This window comes from Oncorhynchus mykiss, chromosome 28, assembly GCF_057628025.1.
Source record: "Oncorhynchus mykiss isolate SJ-2025 chromosome 28, ASM5762802v1, whole genome shotgun sequence".
NCBI classification, from domain to species: Eukaryota; Metazoa; Chordata; class Actinopteri; order Salmoniformes; family Salmonidae; genus Oncorhynchus; species Oncorhynchus mykiss.
The window spans coordinates 10,767,658-10,793,743 of NC_143049.1; the positions used below are offsets into that span (position 1 = coordinate 10,767,658).

The 26,086-nt window shown below is 44.4% G+C and overlaps 1 pseudogene; it reads right to left on the reverse strand.

Annotated features, from left to right (window-relative positions):
- Positions 1 to 25,752, reverse strand: part of LOC110508157 (proteasome subunit beta type-11-like) — a 41,735-nt pseudogene extending 15,983 nt beyond the window's left edge.
- Positions 25,753 to 26,086: the final 334 nt, after the last annotated feature.

A 26,086-nucleotide genomic window follows, 5' to 3' on the forward strand; every position in this document is an offset into this window, starting at 1 on the left:
TTCAAATCATGAATGACTCATATGCTGTGTGATGACATTAACAAATTGCTGATTGATACAGAAGCATATATAACTACGGAAATATAGACCTAAGTAAATTACGGTATTAAGACTAAACAGAATGTGCTCTTAGGCCTACAGTTCGATGGTGGTTATACAAGACTGCTATACTAAGCTTACTAATTATAATGACATTACAATATAATACTTATTGTTACAATGATGATCATAATAACAACAATAAAAAGGAGATTTTAAAAAAGGGTTATTATTATTATAAATGTGAATTTTTGGACAATTTGGAACAGTGTAAACACTAAGTAGGCTGTAACGTAACAAAATGTGGAAAAAGTCAAGGGGTCTGAATACTGTCCGAAAGCACTGTATGTGGATGTTTTATAAATCAGGCACATTTAACAGTTGGGCTGTTGATTATAGACCTAATTAAGTTGGTTTCCTCTCTCCACACTTTTCTTAGACAATTAAGGTAAGGACTGTTTTCTTGTCTCCTAACTCCGCTGCTGCCTCCGCTGCGTTGTTCTCAACACCAACATGGGGATTAATATTGCTATTATGCACATAGCAACATGGTCTAGGAAAAGGCGCCAATTCAACAGCGCACCGATGTGTTTCAGAACCGCGGACAGTGACCGCTATCCAGCGGAGGAGAAAGGTAATTTGCTATAAACTAAATGTATTAGTGTTGCTTCATTGTTCTTACAGTGTAACCATATACAATTTTAGTAGCCTGTTTTAGACTGTGCCATTCCACATGGCCTCCACAATGGATTTGTTCCCTCAGCATGGGCTACTGCTCGACTAAAGATATCTTGGTTGACCAACAGCTTATCGACGAAACAATTGACTAAATGGGGGTCATCCCTAAACAGCCTGAATACAAAATGGCTTAAATGTTTATTTTTTCTCACACAATACCCCAGCAGTTCCCAAACTAGGGGTCGCGACCCCCACTTGATATGAAAATGGAGTTGTGGAAGAATTTCCAAAATTCTGTTAGAAAATACAATTACAAAATTAATATATATATATATATATATATATATATATATATATATACACACACACACACACACACAGAGCACCACACGTATGTGGCTGTGTCAGCCACATCCATTACTGATAGGTGTAAAAAAAAAATATATTAAAAAATACAAAATAAAAATCGAGCACACCGCCATGCAATCTCCATAGACAAACAGTGGCTGTAGAATGGCCTTAATGAAGAGCTCAATGATTTTCAACATGGCACCGTCATGGTATGCCAAATGTAAGTGATGTTATTGTGAAGTGGAAACGTCTAAGTGCAACAACGGCTCAGCCACGAAGTGGTAGGTTACACAAGCAAGTACCGAGTACCGAGTTCCAAAACGGCCTCAGGAAAGCTAAGTCAGCACAAAAACTGTCTGGAGCTTCATGAAATGGGTTTCCAATGGCCGAGCAGATCACCATGCGCAATACCAAGCGTCGGCTGGTGTGGTGTAAAGCTCGCTGCCATTGGACTCTGGAGCAGTGGAAATGCATTCTCTGGAGTGATGAATCACGCTTCACCATCTGGCAGTAAGACGGAGGAATCTGGGTTTGGCGGATGCCAGGAGAACGCTACCTGCCCCAATCCATAGTGCAAACTGTAAAGTTTGCTGGTGGAGGATTAATGGTCTGGGGCTGTTTTTCATTGTTCGTGCTAGGCCCCTTAGTTCCACTGAAGGGAAATCTTAACGCTACAGCATACTATAATATTCTGGACGATTCTGTGCTTCCAACTTAGTGGCAACAGTATGGGGTAGGCCCTTTCCTGTTTCAGCATGACAATGCCCCACATGCCCAGAGCCCTGGCCTCAACCCCATTGAACACCTTTGGGATGAATTGGAATGCCGACTGTGAGCCAGGCCTAATCGCCCAACCTAACCAATGCCCATGGCTGAACAAATGGGGGACCAACTCGATATTATTTGCCCATGATTTTGGAATGAGATGTTCGATGAACAGGTGTCAACATACTTTTGGTCATGTAGTGTACTTTTTTGTCTCTCAAAATCATTGTAATGTGGTTACACCTTAATTAAAAAATCTAAAATGAAAATGATTCAAATCTAAAAGACAAAATTCAACCAGAGAGCGTGCTTAGGTCATAGGAGAAGTCCGCACTTGAATCATTCCCACGGTGAATGGCTAAGCCCACTAAGATGAAACCAAACACTGTTGCAGAGACTTTGATATTACCAGCCGCAATTGATAGTGAAAACAGTGTGTGTGAAGGCAGAGGCACAGAAACTCTCCACAATACCTTTGTCAGATAACACTGCGAAACTAAGAATTGATGCTATAGCTAGCAATCAAGAGGAAACTGACTGAGCGACTCAAACTTCCCACCGTATGCTCTCTAAATGGACGGTAGCTGCGAGGGCCGAGATGTGTTGACTTTTGTTCGCTACATGTTCGGGGACGCTATTCACAAGAACATATTGTTCCATCTTCCGATTCCTGAGCATGAAACGGCACATGGGATGTTCAGTGTGCTGCGAGGCAATATTGACGAATAACAGATTCCATGGGATCGAATGGTGGGCTTTTGCACAGATGGGGCTCCATCTATCACGGGACGGCAGACAGGCCTCTGCACTCTAGTTATGAATGTGTCTCCCTCTGCCATATGGACGCATTGTATGATACACCCACTGGGCTATAATGGATACAACGAGAGCAACTGGCGGCAAAAGAGCTGAGCGCAGAACTCGGGAGATATGCAGGAAGTAACTTTGATTGTAAACTAGATCACGCACATCTGTTCGCAAAACTATGTGGAGATATGGGATCAGAGCATGACAATGTTCTATTTCAGGCTTGGTGGTTATCGAGGGGGAGTATTGGAAATATTTTGTTGAATTGAGAGAGTAACTGTTGTCATTCGCAATGGATGTAAAAATCAGACTGTTGACTTTTAAGGGAAATATTATAATTTTTTACAGACGAGTGACCGAATCAGCGAAATCAATTTGAATGGGATCCTGGCTCAGTTGAGATGCCGGTAAGTGAAATCCACAGTTTATCAAGCTGTCATGTGACCGAATGCTGCAGACAACTCATTCACGGTCACTATGGAGGCATTTTGGTTCCTGACTCAAAGGGAATACTGTGCAGTCTCCCTCAGAGCATTAAAACTCACGGTCCTGATTCAGTGCTCTCCTCTGCATTAAAAACAAATATCGATCCAGGTTGGATGTGACAGGAGAGATGTGACAGTGCACTGTCGACTATACCCCCTGACTTTGAAAAGCGCCCAACGCGACTATGCGTCTAGCACACCCATCTCATTAGTGGTGGTGAGATAAGAAAGGATGTCAGACTAATTTGTAATTGACTGCCATAGCCCCACATTAAAAGTATATGATGGTGAGTTGAGAATACAAAATCAGAAATCCTGTTAGAATGTTTTGAAATGAACAAATCTTGGCTGTTAATGACTTACTTTTTTCTCTCAGGTGGCTGGGGTAGTGAGAATGTTCAAATATCAAAATCGGGTCATGGGCCCGGAAACCCCTCTAATACTTGATATTAGAAAAGTTTATTGAAAATGAAAAACAGAAATCTCATTTAGATATGTATTCAATAATTTGTAGAAGCACCTATGGCAGCGATGACAACTTTGAGTCATCTTGGGTATGTCTATCAGCTTTTCACATCTGGATTTTAGGATTTTCTCCCCCTATTCTTTGCAGATTTTCTCAAGCTCTGTTAAGTTAGATGGGGAGGCGAGGTGAACAGACATCTTCAAGTCTTTCCACAGATTTGCAATGGGATTCAAGTCTGGGCTTTGGCTGGGCCACTCAAGGGCTTTCACATTCTTGTTCTGAAGCCATGGCGTTAGACGGTGATGAGCTGTACCCATTTTTCTCCGGACATGGCACTTTGCATTCAGACCGGATAGTTACATTTTTGTGTCATGAGACCACAGAATATTTTTGCCTTATGCTCTCAGTCTTTCACGTGCCTTTTTGCAAACTCCAATCATGTTGTCATGTGCCTTTTTCTCAGGAGTGTCTTCCATCTAGCCACTCTCCCATAAAGCCCAGATTGGTGGTGCCTGCTGTCCCTCTGGTAGCCAAGGAACTCTGTCGTTCTGTCAGAGTGGTCATTGGGTTCTTGGTCACCTCCCTGACCAAGGTCCTTCTTGCCCGGTTGCTCATTTTGGTTGGACGGCCAGCTCTAGGCAGTCTGGGTAGTTCCATATTTTTTCAATTTCCCAATAATGGAGACCTCTGTGCTCTTGGAAACTATCTATCTATCTATATATAGTTTTATACCCTTCCCCAGATATATGCCTCAGCGCAATTCTCTCTCGGATATCTACGGACAGTTCATTGTACTTCATGGTATAGTTCCTGCTCTGACATGCACTGTCAACTTCAATAAAGTTGTTGTGACATCTCAATGGATGGACTTGAACTCAATTTGGAGTGTCATACCAAGGGGTGTGAATATTAAAAACATGTTTTCATTTTGAACAACAAAATGTGGAATAAGTCAAGGGGTGTGAATACTTTCTGAAGGCACTGTAATGTCAGTTCACTACACTTTATTTGTGATACAGTGCCTTGCGAAAGTATTCGGCCCCCTTGAACTTTGCGACCTTTTGCCACATTTCAGGCTTCAAACATAAAGATATAAAACTGTATTTTTTTGTGAAGAATCAACAACAAGTGGGACACAATCATGAAGTGGAACGACATTTATTGGATATTTCAAACTGTTTTTAACAAATCAAAAACTGAAAAATTGGGCGTGCAAAATTATTCAGCCCCCTTAAGTTAATACTTTGTAGCGCCACCTTTTGCTGCGATTACAGCTGTAAGTCGCTTGGGGTATGTCTCTATCAGTTTTGCACATCGAGAGACTGAATTTTTTTCCCATTCCTCCTTGCAAAACAGCTCGAGCTCAGTGAGGTTGGATGGAGAGCATTTGTGAACAGCAGTTTTCAGTTCTTTCCACAGATTCTCGATTGGATTCAGGTCTGGACTTTGACTTGGCCATTCTAACACCTGGATATGTTTATTTTTGAACCATTCCATTGTAGATTTTGCTTTATGTTTTGGATCATTGTCTTGTTGGAAGACAAATCTCCGTCCCAGTCTCAGGTCTTTTGCAGACTCCATCAGGTTTTCTTCCAGAATGGTCCTGTATTTGGCTCCATCCATCTTCCCATCAATTTTAACCATCTTCCCAGTCCCTGCTGAAGAAAAGCAGGCCCAAACCATGATGCTGCCACCACCATGTTTGACAGTGGGGATGGTGTGTTCAGCTGTGTTGCTTTTACGCCAAACATAACGTTTTGCATTGTTGCCAAAAAGTTCAATTTTGGTTTCATCTGACCAGAGCACCTTCTTCCACATGTTTGGTGTGTCTCCCAGGTGGCTTGTGGCAAACTTTAAACAACACTTTTTATGGATATCTTTAAGAAATGGCTTTCTTCTTGCCACTCTTCCATAAAGGCCAGATTTGTGCAATATACGACTGATTGTTGTCCTATGGACAGAGTCTCCCACCTCAGCTGTAGATCTCTGCAGTTCATCCAGAGTGATCATGGGCCTCTTGGCTGCATCTCTGATCAGTCTTCTCCTTGTATGAGCTGAAAGTTTAGAGGGACGGCCAGGTCTTGGTAGATTTGCAGTGGTCTGATACTCCTTCCATTTCAATATTATCACTTGCACAGTGCTCCTTGGGATGTTTAAAGCTTGGGAAATATTTTTGTATCCAAATCCGGCTTTAAACTTCTTCACAACAGTATCTCGGACCTGCCTGGTGTGTTCCTTGTTCTTCATGATGCTCTCTGCGCTTTTAACGGACCTCTGAGACTATCACAGTGCAGGTGCATTTATACGGAGACTTGATTACACACAGGTGGATTGTATTTATCATCATTAGTCATTTAGGTCAACATTGGATCATTCAGAGATCCTCACTGAACTTCTGGAGAGAGTTTGCTGCACTGAAAGTAAAGGGGCTGAATAATTTTGCACGCCCAATTTTTCAGTTCTTGATTTGTTAAAAAAGTTTGAAATATCTAATAAATGTTGTTCCACTTCATGATTGTGTCCCACTTGTTGTTGATTCTTCACAAAAAAATACAGTTTTATATCTTTATGTTTGAAGCCTGAAATGTGGCAAAAGGTCGCAAAGTTCAAGGGGGCCGAATACTTTCGCAAGGCACTGTAGCTAATAGTCAATATATTCTAATTTCAAAGCTGAATGTCAACATAAATGTTGTTAATTCACTGGTACTTGTTAGCTAAATGACTTGTCTTTCCCTTGCTGAGCTGAACTGCCTGGCTACATGACTTGCGAGTAGTGTCTTTTCTCTAGAAGACCATAGGCTACTTCTATGAAAATGTTGATCAGTAGGCTAACTTCCCTGACGACTCACCCTGGATTTAATCCCGCTGGTCTAGCTACATACACTCAGTCTGAAACTGCCATCCTAGAAGTCATTAGTGCAACTTCAAAATAAGAAGTTGATAACGTCATCATGTAGGGTGGCTCTAGCCCGACCCAGCGGTTTCTGGGACCAATCAGAAAGGACTGAATGTGTTCGCATGTAAAACATCCAGACGCGTCGTGGAAAAGAAATGTCAGTTGGCCAGAGAGATTTGTATAAGCCAGACAAAGGCCTAACATGATCACAAATGAAAGGGAAGAAGGTCATGTCATCTGTAGCCCCATAGACTACTGAAATCAACCAAAATTAGCTCAAGAACTCAAGACATGCACACAGTCCTATAGAATATGATTTCAACTGTATTGTGAGTAGGCCTATACCGTCTTGATTTACCCAGTTTACCATTCAAATAAGTTATTACCATGATGTAGTTAAAAACCATGTCCAATCCATTGTATGGTTGTATAATGCATTTATTAGTTCATACATGGTGGTCTCAGGGAAAATGTATCATCAAAACGTTCAAATGTAAAGAGAATATGTGTCATAACAATAACAGGCCACCGGCCTCCTTGACAACCCACAAATCAGTGTCCGCGTCGGCCCTTTAAAAAACAAACATCGTTCTCTAGTTTCGAGTGGAGTGCGTGCACTCGCTGCCTAGCAACCAGGCACTAAGCATTTAACCAAATGAGTATCATGGCATTACATATTTGTCAAGCTCTTAACTGTACTTTATTCGATTTATTTCACGTGCCGCTTAAGACACCCAATCACCAGAATAACTGTGCTTGACATCATTGTAGCCGCTAATGAGCCTTCTCTTAATCGAGATTAATTTAATTTACATGACATTTACCTCACCATTCATTCACTGGCATTGTAGCTGCCGCCGTTCCTATTGAACTAATACTGAGATCATTATTCTCCTGATTGACTGCAGGATTTAACACGTGTCACTTAGGTCCCAGGCTGTCTGGAGGCCAGTTATTGTCCACACATACTCCCCCGCTCTATGAACAAAGCTCATCGATCAAGCAGAACAACATTATGCATGCGACCCAATTGTAAGGGCCGAGACCCTGCGTCCATCACCGCGCCGGCACTCCCTGGCCCACAGTCCCAGCCCTATTGATTTCCCATTATGGTGTCACTGTGCAGCCCTCTTTAAGCACATCTCCAGTGATGTACTGCCTCTTACTGCACAGTATCCAATAGCACAAGTCAAATCCACAACAGGTAAACAAGAGTGGGGCAGCAGTGCCATCTAGTGGCATCCGACAAAACTGTACTTAATCCGGTGTTTAGCAGAGACAGGGGAGGTTTGCTCAGTCACTGCTAACTACTCCTATTAGGAAATATGATACAAAAAAAGATATCCTACGATCTGAGCAGCTACTAAATCATGCTCATATTGCTACCCTTGGTCTGAGTATGTGAAAAACAGTGTGTACATAGTTCAGCTGATGGTGGTTTAAACATATACATGCATGAATGGGGTTCAAGTCTATTGGGGTTACTAATGTGTGCTCAGGTGTATGAAACTATTAAACTGGCCCTCTCTTGTCCCAGCCACACACCATGGCGCCCATGCTGAGGCCCATGCCTTTGTACTGGTATACCATGTTAGCCAGAAGCTTGGAGGTGGCTCCCACAGAGATGCACTCCTTGTTGCGGAGCTCGTAGACACGACAGCAAGCGCTCCCAGAAGCTGCAGTCAGCTGCACCTCCAACCATGGTGCCCAGCAGGTAGGGGTTGAACTCTATCACCTTCTTCAATGTCTGGGAGGCGATGTAGGCGCCAGCTGTGGCCCGAGAGTCCACTGCCACGATGACGCCATGTTGGAACTGTGGAATGATGACAAATGGGATTTTAGGTTAGTTAGGGAGGGCCAGCTGCACTTGACTTGAGATTGGTGGCCTTACTTGCGTCAGAGTTTTATCCACTTTTTGAATGATACAAATTCTCATGAACAAAGTGCAGGCCAGCATGTAATGTATACTTACTAACATGAGCCCTGGACAGGACCATGTAGCTACAGAATAGTATCGTGACCCATTACAGTTTAGTGTAAAGTCTGTGCAGCCATTTTTTCTCCATGAGGTAATCCAACAATGCGCACGCTGCCATATTGTCTGTTTCTTCTCTCATTGTTCAAGACAGGTGGGTGTCCACTCCAAAGTGATGCACATCATGACCCCGACTCAGACATCAAGCATCGCTTTGAATGACACTCACCGGTCTCGAGCAATGAGAAAATATCTGAAATGGACAATATGGCGGCATACACATTGTTGGATAACATCATGGAGCAAAAAAAGTTTTTATTTAATAACGGAATCATTTTTTAAAATTCTTACATTCCACCTGCAACTAACGATGGGAGATTAGAATACGCTGATAACTTCCAAGTTGAGAGGAAGTAAAATTCTCGCCATGTAAAGGTTAGTTGAAAAATTGCTGCCGATGCTTTACACTAGCTAACTAGGCAGGGCAAACCCGATCTGGTGATTTCTGGTATATCATCAAAATCAATCAATCGCAGAACGTTTTTGGACTCATCCACCATTGGAAATTAATGTTGAAAGGTGCATTTCAATTCCTAAACCTTAAAGCCTTTGGTATTTTTTTTATGTTCAAAAGCTCCAATAAATTGCTAGTGGTCATCCAATGTGATGCAACAGTAACAATAGATTTTCCCCTCAGATTTTGTGGCGCACACAATAAGGGACATGTTTTTCATTAGTGAGGAGGCGGTGTGACAGCCAATTGTTGGGCATGGGCTCAACTAACTAGCTAATAGCTAGCGGAGATACCTAGCTGACAGACGCGAGGGGCAAACAACCTGACCTAGCAGCAACTACTCCTCAATCTAAGCTAAAGAAACCTAGAAATTTGGAGAGCAGACAGGCAAAAAGGGAAAGCGATAGAACCCGGGCCAAGATGAGAGTAAACCTTTGCGCTCAAACAGTGGAGAGAACGAAAGGAGTTGAAGGGATTCAAAACCGACACAGAATTAGCATTTTCTTCTGCTGAAAAGGTAAGATATACAGTGCATTCGGAAACTATTCAGACACCTTCGCTTTTTCCACATTTTGATACGTTACAGACTTATTCTAAAACTGATTGAATTGTTTTTCCTCATCAATCTACACACGATACACCATAATGACAAAGCAAATAAAAAACAGAATTCAGACCCTTTACTCTGTACTTTGTTGAAGCACCTTTGGCAGCGATTACAGCCTTGAGTCTTTTGGGGTATGACGCTACAAGCTTGGCACACCTATATTGGGGAGTTTCTCCCATTCATCTCTGCAGTTACTCTCAAGCTCTGCAGAGCTATTTTCAGGTCTCTCCAGAGGATTTCAGATCGGGTTCAAGTCCGGGCTCTGGCTGGGCCACCCAAGGACATTCAGAGACTGTTCCCAAAGCCACTCCTGCGTTGTCTTGGCTGTGTGCTTAGGGTAAATTCCTTATGGACAATTCCTTCTACATGCACTGTCAACTGTGGGACCTTATATAGACAGGTGTGTACCTTTCCAAGTCATGTCCAATCATTTGAATTTACCACAGGTGGACTCTAATTTTTTTTAAAAATTTTATTTCACCTTTATTTAACCAGGTAGGCTAGTTGAGAACAAGTTCTCATTTGCAACTGCGACCTGGCCAAGATAAAGCATAGCAGTGTGAGCAGACAACACAGAGTTACACATGGAGTAAACAATTAACAAGTCAATAACACAGTAGAAAAACAAAGGGGGAGTCTATATACAATGTGTGCAAAAGGCATGAGGAGGTAGGCGAATAATTACAATTTTGCAGATTAACACTGGAGTGATAAATTATCAGATGGTCATGTACAGGTAGAGATATTGGTGTGCAAAAGAGCAGAAAAGTAAATAAATAAAAACAGTATGGGGATGAGGTAGGTGAAAATGGGTGGGCTATTTACCAATAGACTACGTACAGCTGCAGCGATCGGTTAGCTGCTCAGATAGCTGATGTTTGAAGTTGGTGAGGGAGATAAAAGTCTCTAATCAAGTTGTAGAAACATCAAGGATGATCAATGGAAACAGGATGCACCTGAGCTCAATTCTCAAAGCAAAGAGTCTGAATACTTATGTAAATAAGGTCTGTTTTTTTTTTTATAAATGTGCTAACATTTATAAAAAACCTGTTTTTGCTTTGTAATGATGGGGTGTTGTGTGCAGATTGATTAGAAAACATTTTTAAATGTAATCAATTTTAGAATAAGGCTGTAACATTAAATGTGGAACAAGTGAAGGGATCGAATGCACACAAGCTAGATAATGTATACTATCGATCAAAAGTTTTAGAACACCGACTCATTCAAGGGTTTTTATTTCTGTCACACCCTGGTCAAAGTATTTTGTGTTTATCTTTATTTATTTGGTCAGGCCAGGGTGTGGCATGGGTTTGTGTATGTGGTGTGTATGTATGGGGATTGTAGCTAGTGGGGTGTTCTAGCTAAGTCTATGGCTGTCTGAAGTGGTTCTCAATCAGAGGCAGGTGTTTATCGTTGTCTCTGATTGGGAACCATATTTAGGCAGCCATATTCTTTGAGTTTGTCGTGGGTGATTGTCCTTAGTGTCTTGATGTCCTTATTCTGTGTTAGTTTACACTAGTATAGGCTGTTTCGGTTTTCGTTACGTTTATTGTTTTGGTAGTGTTTGTGTTTAGTGTGTTACTTCATTAAACATGGATTGCAATAGACACGCCGCATTTTGGTCCGACTCTCCTTCTCACCTAGAAAACCGTTACAGAATCACCCACCACAAAAGGACCAAGCAGCGTGTCAACAGGCAGGAGCAGCGCGAGGAGACGCGCAATAAGGATTTCTGGACATGGGAGGAAATCCTCGACGGGAGAGGACCCTGGGCTAAACCAGGGGAGTGTAGCCGCCCAAAGGTGCAGCGGGAGAAGAAACAACAGGAGCAGCCCAAAGAGGAGTACAGTATGGAGTATACGACTTGGGAGGAGATCGACAGGTGGGCGGCCGACCCAGGGAGAGTGCCGGAGCCCGCCTGGGATTCGATGGAGCAGTGCGCGGAAGGTTATCAGAGAATGGAGTTGGCGAAGCAGGCACGGCGGCGCGGAAGGAAGCCCGAGAGGCAGCCCCAAAAATTTCTTGGGGGGGGGCTAACAGGGAGTATGGCTACGCCAGGTAGGAGACCTGGGCAGACTCCCTGTGCTTACCGGGGGGCTAGAGAGACCAGACAGGCACCGTGTTATGCAGTGGTGCGCACGGTGTCTCCAGTGCGGGTGCATAGCCTGGTGCGGTATATTCCAGCTCCGCGTGTCGGCCGGGCTAGATTGAGCGTCGAGCCTAATGCCATGAAGCCGGCTCTACGCAGCTGGTCCCCAGTGCGTCTCCTTGGGCCGGCTTACATGGCACCAGCCTTGCGCTCGGTGTCTCCGGTTCGCCTGCATAGCCCAGTGCGGGCTATTCCACCTCGCCGCACTGGCAGGGCGACCGTGAGCATTCAACCAGGTAAGGTTGGGCAGGCTCGGTGCTCAAGAGCTCCAGTGCACCTGCACGGTCCGGTTTTTCCAGTACCACCTCCACACCCCAGCCCTCCGGTAGCAGCTCCCCGCACCAGGCTTCCTGTGCGTGTCCTCGGCCCAGTACCACCAGTGCCAGCACCACGCATCAGGCCTACAGTGCGCCTCGCCTGTCCAGCGCTGTCGGAGCCCTCCTCCTCTCCAGCGCTGCCGGAGTCTCCCGCCTGTTCAGAACTGCCAGTTAGCATAGAGCTGCCAGTTAGCATAGAGCTGCCAGTTAGCATAGAGCTGCCAGTTAGCATAGAGCTGCCAGTTAGCATGGAGCTGCCAGTCTGCAAGGAGCTGCCAGTCTGCAAGGAGCTGCCAGTCTGCAAGGAGCTGCCAGTCTGCATAGAGCTGCCAGTCTGCAAGGAGCTGCCATTCTGCAAGGAGCCGCCAGAGCTGCCTGTCTGCAGGATGCCGCCAAAGCTGCCAGTCTGCAAGGAGCCGCCAGAGCTGCCAGTCTGCAAGGAGCCGCCAGAGCTGCCAGTCTGCATGGAGCAGCCAGGGCCGCCAGTCAGCATGGAGCAGCCAGGGCCGCCAGTCAGCATGGAGCAGCCAGGGCCGCCAGTCAGCATGGAGCAGCCAGTCAGCATGGAGCAGCCAGAGCAGCCAGTCAGCATGGAGCAGCCAGAGCTGCCAGTCAGCATGCAGCAGTCAGTCAGCATGGAGCAGCCAGAGCTGCCAGTCAGCATGGAGCAGCCAGTCAGCATGGAGCAGCCAGAGCTGCCAGTCATCATGGAGCAGCCAGTCAGCATGGAGCTGCCAGTCGACCAGACTCTCCCAGATCTGCCAGTCGACCAGACTCTTCCAGATCTGCCAGTCGACCAGACTCTTCCAGATCTGCCAGTCGACCAGACTCTTCCAGATCTGCCAGTCGACCAGACTCTTCCAGATCTGCCAGTCGACCAGACTCTTCCAGATCTGCCAGTCGACCAGACTCTTCCAGATCTGCCAGTCGACCAGGATCTGGTAGATTCATCAACCTGCCTGAGCTTCCTCTCACTCCTGAGCTTCCTCTCACTCCTGAGCTTCCCCTCAGTCCCGAGCTGCCTCAGTCCCGAGCTGCCCCTCAGTCCCGATCTGCTCCTCAGTCCAGTGGGGTTCTGGGTGAGGACTACTAGGCCATGGTCGGCGGCGAGGGTGGACTATCCAGGGACGCGAGGAGAAGGGACTAAGACATTGATTGAGTGGGGTCCACGTCCCGCGCCGGAGCCGCCACCATGGACAGACGCCCACCCGGACCCTCCCTATTGTTTTGAGGTGCGTTCGGGAGTCCGCACCTTAGGGGGGGGTTCTGTCACACCCTGGTCAAAGTATTTTGTGTTTATCTTTATTTATTTGGTCAGGCCAGGGTGTGGCATGGGTTTGTGTATGTGGTGTGTATGTATGGGGATTGTAGCTAGTGGGGTGTTCTAGCTAAGTCTATGGCTGTCTGAAGTGGTTCTCAATCAGAGGCAGGTGTTTATCGTTGTCTCTGATTGGGAACCATATTTAGGCAGCCATATTCTTTGAGTTTGTCGTGGGTGATTGTCCTTAGTGTCTTGATGTCCTTATTCTGTGTTAGTTTACACTAGTATAGGCTGTTTCGGTTTTCGTTACGTTTATTGTTTTGGTAGTGTTTGTGTTTAGTGTGTTACTTCATTAAACATGGATTGCAATAGACACGCCGCATTTTGGTCCGACTCTCCTTCTCACCAAGAAAACCGTTACAATTTCTTTTTACTTTTCTACATTGTGGAATAATAGTGAAGACATAAAGTATGAAATAACACATATTGAATCATATGAACTCAGCAAAAAAAGAAACATACTCTGCGTTTATTTTCAGCAAACTTAGCATGTGTAAATATTTCTATTAACATAACAATATTTAACAACTGAGACATAAACTGAACAAGTTCCACAGACATGTGACTAGCAGAAATTGAATAATGTGTCCCTGAACAAAGGGGGGGTCAAAATCAAAAGTAACAGTCAGTATCTGATGTGGCCACCAGCTGCATTAAGTACTGCAGTGCATCTCCTCCTCATGGACTGTGCCAGATTTGCCAGTTCTTGCTGTGAGATGTTTCCTCACTCTTCCAACAAGGCACCTGCAATTTCCCAGACTTTTCTGGGGGGAATGGTCCTAGCCCTCACCCTCCGATCCAACAGGTCCCAAACGTGTTCCATGGAATTGAGATCCGGGCTCTTCGCTGGCCATGGCAGAACACTGACATTCCTGTCTTGCAGGAAATCAAGCACAGAATGAGCAGTATGGCTGGTGGCATTGTCATGCTGGAGGGTCATGTCAGGATGAGCCTGCCGGAAGGGTACCAAATGAGGGAGGAGGATGTGTTCCCGGTAACACACAGCGTTGAGATTGCCTGTAATGACAACAAGCTCAGTCCGATGATGCTGTGACACACCGCCCCAGACCATGACGGACCCTCCACCTGCAAATCAATCCCACTCCAGAGTCAGCCCTCGGTGTAACTCTCATTCCCTCGACGATGAACGTGAATCCGACCCTCACCCCTGGTGAGACAAAACCATGACTCGTCAGTGAAGAGCACTTTTGCCTGTCCTGTCTGGACCAGCGATGGTGGGTTTGTGCCCATAGGTGACGTTGTTGCCGGTGATGTCTGGTCAGGACCTGCCTACAAGCCCTTAGTCCAGCCTCTCTCAGCCTACTGCGGACAGTCTGAGCACTGATGGAGGGATTGTGCATTCCTGGTGTAATTTGGGCAGTTGTTGTTGCCATCCTGTATCTGTCCCGCAGGTGTGATGTTCGGATGTACCGATCCTGTGCAGGTGTTGTTATGTGTGGTCTACCACTGCGAGGACGATCAGCTATCCGTCCTGTCTCCCTGTAGCGCTGTCTTAGGTGTCTCACAGTACGGACATTGCAATTTATTGCCCTGGCCACATTTGCAGTCCTCATGCCTCCTTGCAGCATGCCTAAGGCACGTTCACGCAGATGAGCAGGGACCCTGGGAATCTTTCTTTTGGTGTTTTTCAGAGTCAGTAGAAAGGCCTCTTTGGTGTCCTACGTTTTCATAACTGTGACCTTAATTGCCTACCGTCTGTAAGTTGTTAGTGTCTTAACGATCGTTCCACAGGTGCATGTTCATTAATTGTTTATGGTTCATTGAACAAGCATGGGAAACAGTGTTTAAACCCTTTACAATGAAGATCTGTGAAGTTATTTGGATTTTTACAAATTATCTTTGAAAGACAGGGTCCTGAAAAGGGGACTTTTCTTTTTTTGCTGAGTTTAGTAACCACCATAGCCACCATTTGACTTGATGACAGCTTTGCACACTCACACTCTCAAACAGTTTCATGAGGAATGCTTTTCCAATAGTCTTGAAGGAGTTCCCACGTGCTAAGCACTTGTTGGCTGCTTTTCCTTCACTCTGCGGTCCGACTCATGCCAAACCATCTCAATTTGTTTGAAGTCGGGTGATTGTGGAGGCCAGGTCATCTGCTGCAGCACTCCATTACTCTCCTTCTTGGTCAAATAGCCCTTACACAGCCTGGAGGTGTGTTGGGTCATTGTCCTGTTGAAAAACAAAGCAGATGGGATGGCGTATCCCTGCAGAATGCTTTTGTAGCCATGCTGGTTAAGTGTGCCTTGAATTCTAAATAAATCACAGACAGTGTCACCAGCAAAGCACCCCCACACCATCACACCTCCTCCTCCATGCTTTACGTTGGGAAATACACATGCAGAGATCATCTGTTCACCCACATCGTGTCTCACAAAGATACGGTGGTTGGAACCAAAAATCTACAGTTTGGACTCCAGACCAAAGGACAAATTTCCACCGGTCTAATGTCCATTGCTTCTGTTTCTTGGCCCAAGCAAGTCTCTTCTTCTTATTAGTGTCCTTTAGTAGTGGTTTCTTTACAGCAATTCGACCATGAAGGCCTGATTCACACAGTCTCCTCTGAACAGTTGATGTTGAGATGCACCTGTTAGGGTCTTTCATTCCTGTGGCGGTCCTCATGAGAGCCAGTTTCATCATAGTGCTTGATGGTTTTTGCGACTGCACTTTAAAAAACGTTCAAAGTTTTTTAAATGAACTGGATTGGCTGACCTTCATGCCTTAAAGTAATGATGGACTGTCGTTTCTCTTTGCTTATTTGACCTACTCTTGACATAATATGGACATGGTCTTTTACCAAATAGGGCTATCTTCTGTATACCACCCCTACCTTGTCACAAAACAGCTGGTTGGCTCAAACGCGTTAAGGAAAGAAATTCTGTTAATTGAAATGCATTCCTGGTGACTACCTCATGAAGCTGGTTGAGATAATGCCAAGAGTGTGTAAAGCTGTCATCAAGGCAAACGGTGGCAACTTAGAAGAATCTCAAATATAAAATATATTTTGGTTACTACATGATTCCATATGTGTTATTTCATAGTTTTGATGTCTTCACTGTTATTCTACAATGTAGAAAATAGTAAGAATTAAGAAAAACCCTTGAATGAGTAGTTGTTCTAAAACTTTGACTAGTAGTGTATATTGCTAGATATAAATTTAAATGTTGCTATTTAGTTGTAAATATGTAGGATTACTGGTTTTGATTGTTTTCAAGCCCTAGCCAACACATGACTCCAATCATCAACTAATCATGGTCTTCAGTTTAGAATGTACTTACTTTAATCAGGTGTGATAGTTAATTCTATAGACAAAATACTCACCAAATATTCTTCTCTCTTTCAGCTAAAGGAGACTCGACAATAAGTCTCAAAAGTGTCTACGTCTACGCATAGAAAACTGCAAAGGACTACACGGACATCCCAGAACTTCAGAGAGCAGTTTTGAGAAGACTCTTATTTGGAGCTACTTAAGAGAGTGATCCTTAGAACAGATGACCCAAGACTCGCTGAAGTGCCACCACCAACGCCTGAGCTGCTACAACTTTGAGGGCAAGTCGCCAAGCAACACAGGGTGCAGTAAGCACATCTTTGAGCTGGGAAGAACCGGAGCTTTCCCAGTTTTCAGACGTGTGAAAACCTGGAGTACTCAGAATAGTTGTTGAAAGAGGTGGGCCTACAACCAAACATAAATAAGGGAAGTTTGTGCGGGCAACAAACTTGAGAAACAATACGTGTTCATTTTTTATAGTCTTTATTGTACTTTTGGAAAGGTTTTAGAATGATTTACTAAATCGTTTTCTTTTCCTGGATATCTATGTTCTTGACGGTTTACACTTCAAATTAGCAGACCTACCAGTGGGTAGATATCCAGGAAGGCGGATGGACTACCCTGGTGTAAATACTAAACAAGTCAGTCCAATTACACAGACCAGGTCAAATATATATTTTTATAAAAAAATATATATTTCGCAATATACAACACACAAGGCAGGATCACCTTACAAATACTAGCCGACAAGACAACACTAACATAAAATACAACTATTTACATACTGTAACGACGTGCGCTGAGAGTTTGGGGAGCAAGTTCAGGGAGTGAGTGTTTTAATAAAATAAACAGAACATAATACAAAACAAGAACCTCGAACAGCACACAGACATGAAACTGAAACAATGACACCTGGTGAAGGAACCAAAGGGAGTGCTATATATAGGGCAGGTAATCAAGGAGGTGATGCAGTCCAGGTGAATGATGACACGCAGGTTCGCGTAACGATGGTGACAGGTGTGCGCCATAATGAGCAGCCTGGTGACCTGGAGAGGGAGCACATGTGACACATACTATCAGGAGTCAAATATTTGAGTGCACAATATGACATTTACAGAAAGTAAGTAGAGTTTACAATAAAAAATATTCTATATTATTCTTAGAAAAGAACATTTCCCCCCCCCCACTCCCCTACCATGTAGGTCCATTGCCTGGTAAAGAGTTGTTGATATCTGATAGAGTTTAGCATAATACATCCCATGCCTCAACTGGATTTGCCCGAGCTTTGTTTATCACGGCCACTGACTGCTCTATACGAACAATATCTTGAAAATATGGTAATCATGTTTGAGTCGAGAAGATTGTAGGGGTAATCCAAGCACTAAGCATAACTTTTTTTGCTGCTGTTAACCCCACTTAAATTATTATTTTCTGAACCAGTTGCAATAAAAATGAAAGGTCATCATTCAACAAAAATAAATGGTGGATCTTTGTTCACAGGGACACCCATCATTTTTGTAAGGAAATCTGAAACGTGACCAGAACTGGAACACCACAGGACATTCCCAAAACACGTGCATTAGTGTTCCAACACTATTCATACGGCATCTATCACATACTGGAGTAGGAATCAGCTTCATCTTAAAACGTCTAAATGGGGTTGCATAACTTCTATGTATAAGCTGGTGTGCTGGGTTCTTAGAGGTAACAAATACATATTCCCAAATGGTATCCCAGTTCAGGTCGTGCACCAATCCCTGCATTACATGGTTCCATACTAGAGTGACACCAATGTAGAGCATTTAACAGACAGTACGAGTCCGTTTCATTTTTACTATAGCAATCCTACCTTGTAATGATATTTTAAGAGAGTTCCTTCTGCAAACTTTGGAAATTTGGTGGGTATGCATATCCCCAAATAAATAGTCTGCCTTATGCCACTGCACTGGAGATGCAGCAGGCAAAGTTAAACATTTCACAGGGCTATTAAGGGGCACCCGTATAGATTTTCCCAGTTTATATCTAGAGAATGAACCGAAAATAGTAAATCATTTCAGAATCTGTGGAAGGGAAATTGAGAAGTCTGCGAAATACAATAAGGTGTCATTGGCATAGAGTGACACTTTATGCTGAGTACCTTTAATATTGATTGGTGAAATAAGTGGGTCCAATCTAATTGCTTGAGCAAGGGGCTCCAAAGACAGTGCAAAGAGCATGGGTGATAATGGACATCCTTGTTTTGTGGAACGTTGAAAACAGAAATACTTGGATAGAATGTTTCCCGTCTGCACAACTGCTTGGGATGCAGAATACAACATTTTTAACATGGAGATAAATCCTTTACCTAAACCAAAGGCCTCCCAAACACACCATAAATAGTTCCATTCTAGCATATCGAAGGCTTTTTTTTTTTGCAACCAAACTAAAAAAAAGTGCAGCAGGGACTGGGTCGTTTTCATTTATGATATGGAAGCCTAATATGGAAGTCTAATATTGTCTGAGTCTAAACAACACTTTATAAACCCAGTTTGATCATCGCTAATTAGATTTCCTACAAATCAAATCAAATTGATTTATATAGCCCTACGTACATCAGCTGATATCTCAAAGTTCTGTACAGAAACCCAGCCTAAAACCCCAAACAGCAAGCAATGCAGGTGTAGAAGCACGGTGGCTAGGAAAAACTCCCTAGAAAGGCCAAGCAGTTCCAATATGATGGCAAGTACCTTTGCAAACAACTTGAGATCTGTTGTAATAAGGCTTAAGGGCCTATAACTTTTACAGTCTAGGTGAGATTTGCCCTTTTTTAACAAAACTATAATCAGTGAGGTGTTTTGGTCTCTATGGAATTCTCCATGTTTTAATGCATGATTGATAGATATAATTGGGAACAAAACTAGCTAAACATATCATTAATTTCTGCCAGGTCATGTGATATCTTACCAGATGGTGTTGGAATTGTATTGACACAAGGAAAGGCCTCGCTTTGCTTAAGCCTTGTTTCCCCTCAAACATTTTGTCATCTCCCAAAGTGACCGGTGGGATGTGGCTGTATCTGTATTAAGCAATAAATATTCTTAAATTGAGCAAAAAAAGACTTATTCTGCAGCAATGTTGTGTTAAAGCGCCGTCTTCTGGCACCTTTCTGTTTGGAGCTGTCAAGTCAAATACTATACAGGACAGCTCCATGGTCAGAAATGACAATGGGGAACAGCTCAGTTGTCTGAATAAACCTGTTTATATAGGGAGATACAAATATGTAGTAGTCTATCTGGGAAAATGTATTATGTCTTGAAGAAAAGAAAGTATAATATTTGGCAGTCAAATTCCTTAGATGCCAGGTTTCTAAAATATTAAGCTCTGCAGCAAATGAGATGAGATCACCAGAGGCCTGATCAGTTTGAGAGTCCAATGGAACATGAGACCTATCTAACAGAATTACACACCTGATTAAAATCTCCTACCACTACAAGTTCTTATTCTTTTCAAGATATAACTAAGGAAATTAGAATCAGGGATGTTCGGACAGTAGATTGAGGAGAAACACATCTTAGTGTGATTTATAACCGTAGTTACAAAGACAAAACGATCTGCATCATCATTATCAGAACAATCATCCTGAACACATAGTTTTCTACCAAATAATATCAAAACACCATTCGTTTTGTTAGTGGCTGAGGAATGAGCAACACATTTATAGTATCTGTCTTGGAATCTACAGACATCAGAATGTTTTAGGTGGGTTTCTTGTATTAGGGCGATATCAACCTTTTTGCGTCTGATGCATTGTCACAGATTCAAATCAAATCAAATTTTATTTGTCACATACACATGGTTAGCAGATGTTAATGCGAGTGTAGCGAAATGCTTGTGCTTCTAGTTCCGACAATGCAGTAATGACCAACAAGTAATCCAACTAACAATTCCAAAACTACTGTCTTGTACACAGTGTAAGGGGATAAAGAATATGTACATAAGGATATATGAATGAGTGATGGTACAGAGCAGCATAGGCAAGATACAGTAGATGGTATCGAGTACAGTATATACATATGAGATGAGTATGTAAACAAAGTGGCATAGTTAAAGTGGCTAGTGATACATGTATTACATAAAGATGCAGTAGATGATATGGAGTACAGTATATACATATACATATGAGATGAATAATGTAGGGTATGTAAACATTATATTAGGTAGCATTGTTTAAAGTGGCTAGTGATATATTTACATAATTTCCCATCAATTCCCATTATTAAAGTGGCTGGAGTTGAGTCAGTGTCAGTGTGTTGGCAGCAGCCACTCAATGTTAGTGGTGGCTGTTTAACAGTCTGATGGCCTTGAGATAGAAGCTGTTTTTCAGTCTCTCGGTCCCAGCTGTGATGCACCTGTACTGACCTCGCCTTCTGGATGATAGCGGGGTGAACAGGCAGTGGCTCGGGTGGTTGATGTCCTTGATGATCTTTATGGCCTTCCTGTGACATCGGGTGGTGTAGGTGTCCTGGAGGGCAGGTAGTTTGCCCCCGGTGATGCGTTGTGCAGACCTCACTACCCTCTGGAGAGCCTTACGGTTGAGGGCGGAGCAGTTGCCGTACCAGGTGGTGATACAGTCCGCCAGGATGCTCTCGATTGTGCATCTGTAGAAGTTTGTGAGTGCTTTTGGTGACAAGCCGAATTTCTTCAGCCTCCTGAGGTTGAAGAGGCGCTGCTGCGCCTTCTTCACAATGCTGTCTGTGTGAGTAGACCAATTCAGTTTGTCTGTGATGTGTATGCCGAGGAACTTAAAACTTGCTACCCTCTCCACTACTGTTCCATCGATGTGGATAGGGGGGTGTTCCCTCTGCTGTTTCCTGAAGTCCACAATCATCTCCTTAGTTTTGTTGACGTTGAGTGTGAGGTTATTTTCCTGACACCACACTCCGAGGGCCCTCACCTCCTCCCTGTAGGCCGTCTCGTCGTTGTTGGTAATCAAGCCTACCACTGTTGTGTCGTCCGCAAACTTGATGATTGAGTTGGAGGCGTGCGTGGCCACGCAGTCGTGGGTGAACAGGGAGTACAGGAGAGGGCTCAGAACGCACCCTTGTGGGGCCCCAGTGTTGAGGATCAGCGGGGAGGAGATGTTGTTGCCTACCCTCACCACCTGGGGGCGGCACGTCAGGAAGTCCAGTACCCAGTTGCACAGGGCGGGGTCGAGACCCAGGGTCTCGAGCTTGATGACGAGCTTGGAGATTCCCCTGGTACTGCTGCTCATTCCGTGTACCAGTTCCGGAGGTCTACGTCACCAGCCTCTAGACGTCACTGAACTGTCTCATTATGCACATCTGACTCCAATTCCCCTGATTAGTAATTGTATATATGTGCCCTCTGTTCACCATTGTCTTGTCAGTTATTGTTCCCATGTCCGTTTGTCTGTGAGTACCTGTGCTTCGCTCTTTCGGCTTTCATGCTGCGTGTATTGTGCACTTGTTATTACGGGTCTTTCCCTGTGTAGTGTATTACGGGCCTCGTCCCGTGTGTTTATTAGAGGTTTAACCTCGCACTTTTGTTTGGGTTACATCCCTGTGTTTTCGTCCCTGTGCCTTTTCATGGCATGTGGTATATTTTGGGTGGAGTATTAAACCCCCCTATTATGAATTCCTGCGCCTGTCTCCAATCACTTATACAACGTAACAGAATAACCGACCCTAAACGGAGACAGCGGGAATGGCCCAGCCGACTCCCCCGCAACTTCGACAGCTGCAACTGGCCTGTCTGACACCGCTGCAACTTCGGCAGCTGCAACTGGCCCAGACCGACCCGCACCACATTCCTGTGGTCGTCCTCGAGGTCGGTGTCGTCCCGCAGCTGGTACAGCACATCAGGGGAGGGGTACGGCCCAGATGAGCAGTGCTGGGTTCCTGCAGTGTACATCCTGGACGCGTTGCTGACCAGGGATTTTCACCATTGGTGCCATGACTGACCCGCACCGCATCCCTATGATTGTCCCTGAGGCCAGTGTCGTTCCGCTGCTGGTGCAGCGCGTCGGGGGGAGGGGGGTACTGTCACGGATTCCCCTGGTACTGCTGCTCATTCCGTGCACAAGTTCCGGAGGTCTATGTCACTGGCCTCTCTCATTATGCACATCTTATTCCAATTCCCCTGATAAGTAATTGCGTATAAACTCAGCAAAAAGGACCCTGTCTTTCAAAAGATAATTCGTAAAAATCCAAATAACTTCACAGATCTTCATTGTAAAGGGTTTAAACACTGTTTCCCATGCTTGTTCAATGAACCATAAACAATTAATGAACATGCACCTGTGGAACGGTCGTTAAGACACTAACAACTTACAGATGGGAGGCAATTAAGGTCACAGTTATGAAAAATTAGGACACTAAAGAGACCTTTCTACTGACTCTGAAAAACACCAAAAGAAAGATTCCCAGGGTCCCTGCTCATCTGCGTGAACGTGCCTTAGGCATGCTGCAAGGAGGCATGAGGACTGAAGGTATGGCCAGGGCAATAAATTGCAATCTCCGTACTGTGAGACTCCTAAGACATCGCTACAGGGAGACAGGACGGACAGCTGATCGTCCTCGCAGTGGCAGACCAAGTGTAACAACACCTGCACAGGATCAGGACATCCGAACATCACATCTGTGGATCGGGTACAGAATGGAAGCAACAACTGCCCGAGTTACACCAGGAACGCACAATCCCTTCATCGGTGCTCTGACTGATATGCCTGTTGTAAGGCAGGTCCTCACCAGACATCACCGGCAACATCGTTGCCTATGGGCACAAACGCACCATCGCTGGACCAGACAGGACTGGCAAAAAGTGCTAATTAAGTGACGAGTCTGGGTTTTGTCTCACCAAGGATGATGGTCTGGTTCGTGTTTATCGTCGAGGGAATGAGCGTTACACCGAGGCCTGTACGCTCTGCATATTCTTGAGGTTAGCAAAGCATCTCACTCTCCATTGAATACAGATGATTGACGTCAACACCCCTTGTCGAATATTCAAAATGGCATAAGTTCTCAAATAAATCAATGTGCATTATTAATTAAAATGACAATTGAATGCTTAGATAACCTACGCAGAATTTTTTTTTTTTTTACATAGAATTAAGCATAATGATTATGGTTCTAGATTGCATGAAAAATCTGTTTCACTTGTTAGAAAAATGGTACATTCTCCGACACCCCCTATCCTCACGTAATTCGTGCCACCTCTAAAATAATGGGTGCATGACACCCATGCCTACCCTCACCCTGTACTGAATTGTTACAAATGAATGTTTGCATGCATGGTACTTTTATGCATAATATTACATAACATTAAAAAAAAAAAATTGACACGCATTACATTACGATTCACAGTGCTCAGACATACATGCAGGCGTCTTACTTTCTCTCTCCCATAAAGTGGCCAGTCTTCTTCATCCATCTTTTTGATCCTCCTTTGTCACAAATTATTTTCCCTAATCTACTCCTACCCTCTCCCTAGCCCTGACCAATGCTGACCCAGGTTCATTTGTATTTGACATCCCTTATCTGTCACGAATGTTGAATCAAATTTCATTTGAACTTACTCTACACTGACTTTGTCCTTTTGTGAGTAGAAATCTACAGAAAAGTATTATTAAACTGACTTCAAAACACGGGTCTCCGTGTGTGGCTATCCCAATTTCTTTGCTCATCATCTAAGGCAACTAAGATGGAAGTACATGCAAGCAATGCATGCGTACTAACTGAAGTAATGTAGGTGTTTACATTGTTTTGTGCATGCGCCAGGTGCTCGAAATCTCAACGGTAAGTACCCGTGTTTGGTCGATTTAATAATACTTTCCTGTGGATATCTTTTCTCAAATTCCTACCCACCGCACAGACAACTGGTAGAGTAAGTTGAAAGGACCTTTGATTCAACATTCTGGCTTGTAAGAGCTTGTGAGAGGAAATGTTCCAAACAACAACCAAAAGGTATCACAGTCTGTCAGGCAACGCTCTCCCCAGCCCTAATCTCTCCCTTTCCCCATGCATCTTTCCCTATTCAAATGTCCTTTTTCCCTCCCTCTCCTCCTTTCATTCATTCTTTCACCATCTTCAGCACCCTCTCCCTTCTCTCTGTGGTACTCCTCTCTCAAATCCTCCCTGTCTCTGTGGCTATATCCTTGGGCAGTGATGTGAAAGAGGTCCACACAATTCCCTGAACATGCATCCCTGTGTGTGGCCCTGTACACAATTTCTCTGGCCAATGAGATTGCCTCCTCCTCCCTCAGGCTCCACCGAACCCCTCCATCCAGTACTGCATAGGCATAGGGCGAACCTGAGCCCACTGAGAAAAACTCTCCCTGCAGACGGGTGCCGTCACTGCACACATAGAAGAGCTTTGGGCCACAACGATCACTGGCAAGGGATATTGTCAGGTTCCCGTCAGTTACTGCATGTCTTGTTCTGTCACTGGCCCTGCCAGTCAAGTCATCCTGACTACAAGAATCACTTGCAGACATTCCTGTCTCTTCAAGGGGTACTTTTGCTGGAGAGATGCTGTCTCTGCCTGATCCTATCCTATCAACTTTTTGTTATCTGAATTTCTACACCCTAACCTCCTCTACATCCGAGCCAGATAGAATGGCTGCCACACACACATCAGTCCCCTTAAATGGTTCCAATATATGAGAGAGGAGCTTGGCTAGTGATTGACAAGCGGCAGCCGTGGCGTAGCTGGTAAAGGGCGGATCTCTCTAGCCAGGATTCTCTCCAATGGCATGCAGTCTGCACCACTGCCTGAAGTGGTGACCAGTAAATGGGAGTGGATGGGCAGTATCTTCTGGACAGAGGGACAGGAGACAAGCCCTGAGCAGCTGGCACGTGTGTCTGCCGCTGCTATAACACCTCCTTGGAACACAAAGGCCAGGGTAGTGGTTCCGTGAGACAAAAGGACTGGGCGGCGGGTGGGCGGTGATGGAGAGGTGGACAGGGAGGAAAGGGACGAGTGTCTGTTGTCACAGCGGAAAGGAACAGAGCTCTGAGGGGTAGGTATGAAAGAATGCAGAGGGACCCCTCCACCTCTCTCAGATTTAAATCCACCCCAACCAAGGCTCCTTTCCATCAACCATGTCCAGGAGAGGAGTGGTATCTCCCATAGGTCTAGAGAGTGAGGCAGGAGTGTTCCACCTGTGAGACATAGGGGTGTCCTGAAAGCTACAGACGTCTTGTCAGACGTCAGTGCAATAAACATTGATCACAAAACAGACTCAATGTCCCTTGAGTTTGAGTAAAAGGTTGATGCTCAGTGCAATCTCTTAACAGCAAGAGGGGCAGTAGAATTTAACAGCTCAGAGAAACCAGAGAAACTGTCCATAGGATTGTTCTATTTTTCTCCCAGTGGAATCCATTTTTACGGCCTTGTATATGACAGTCTTGCTTAGTATTGACTCTCCCCA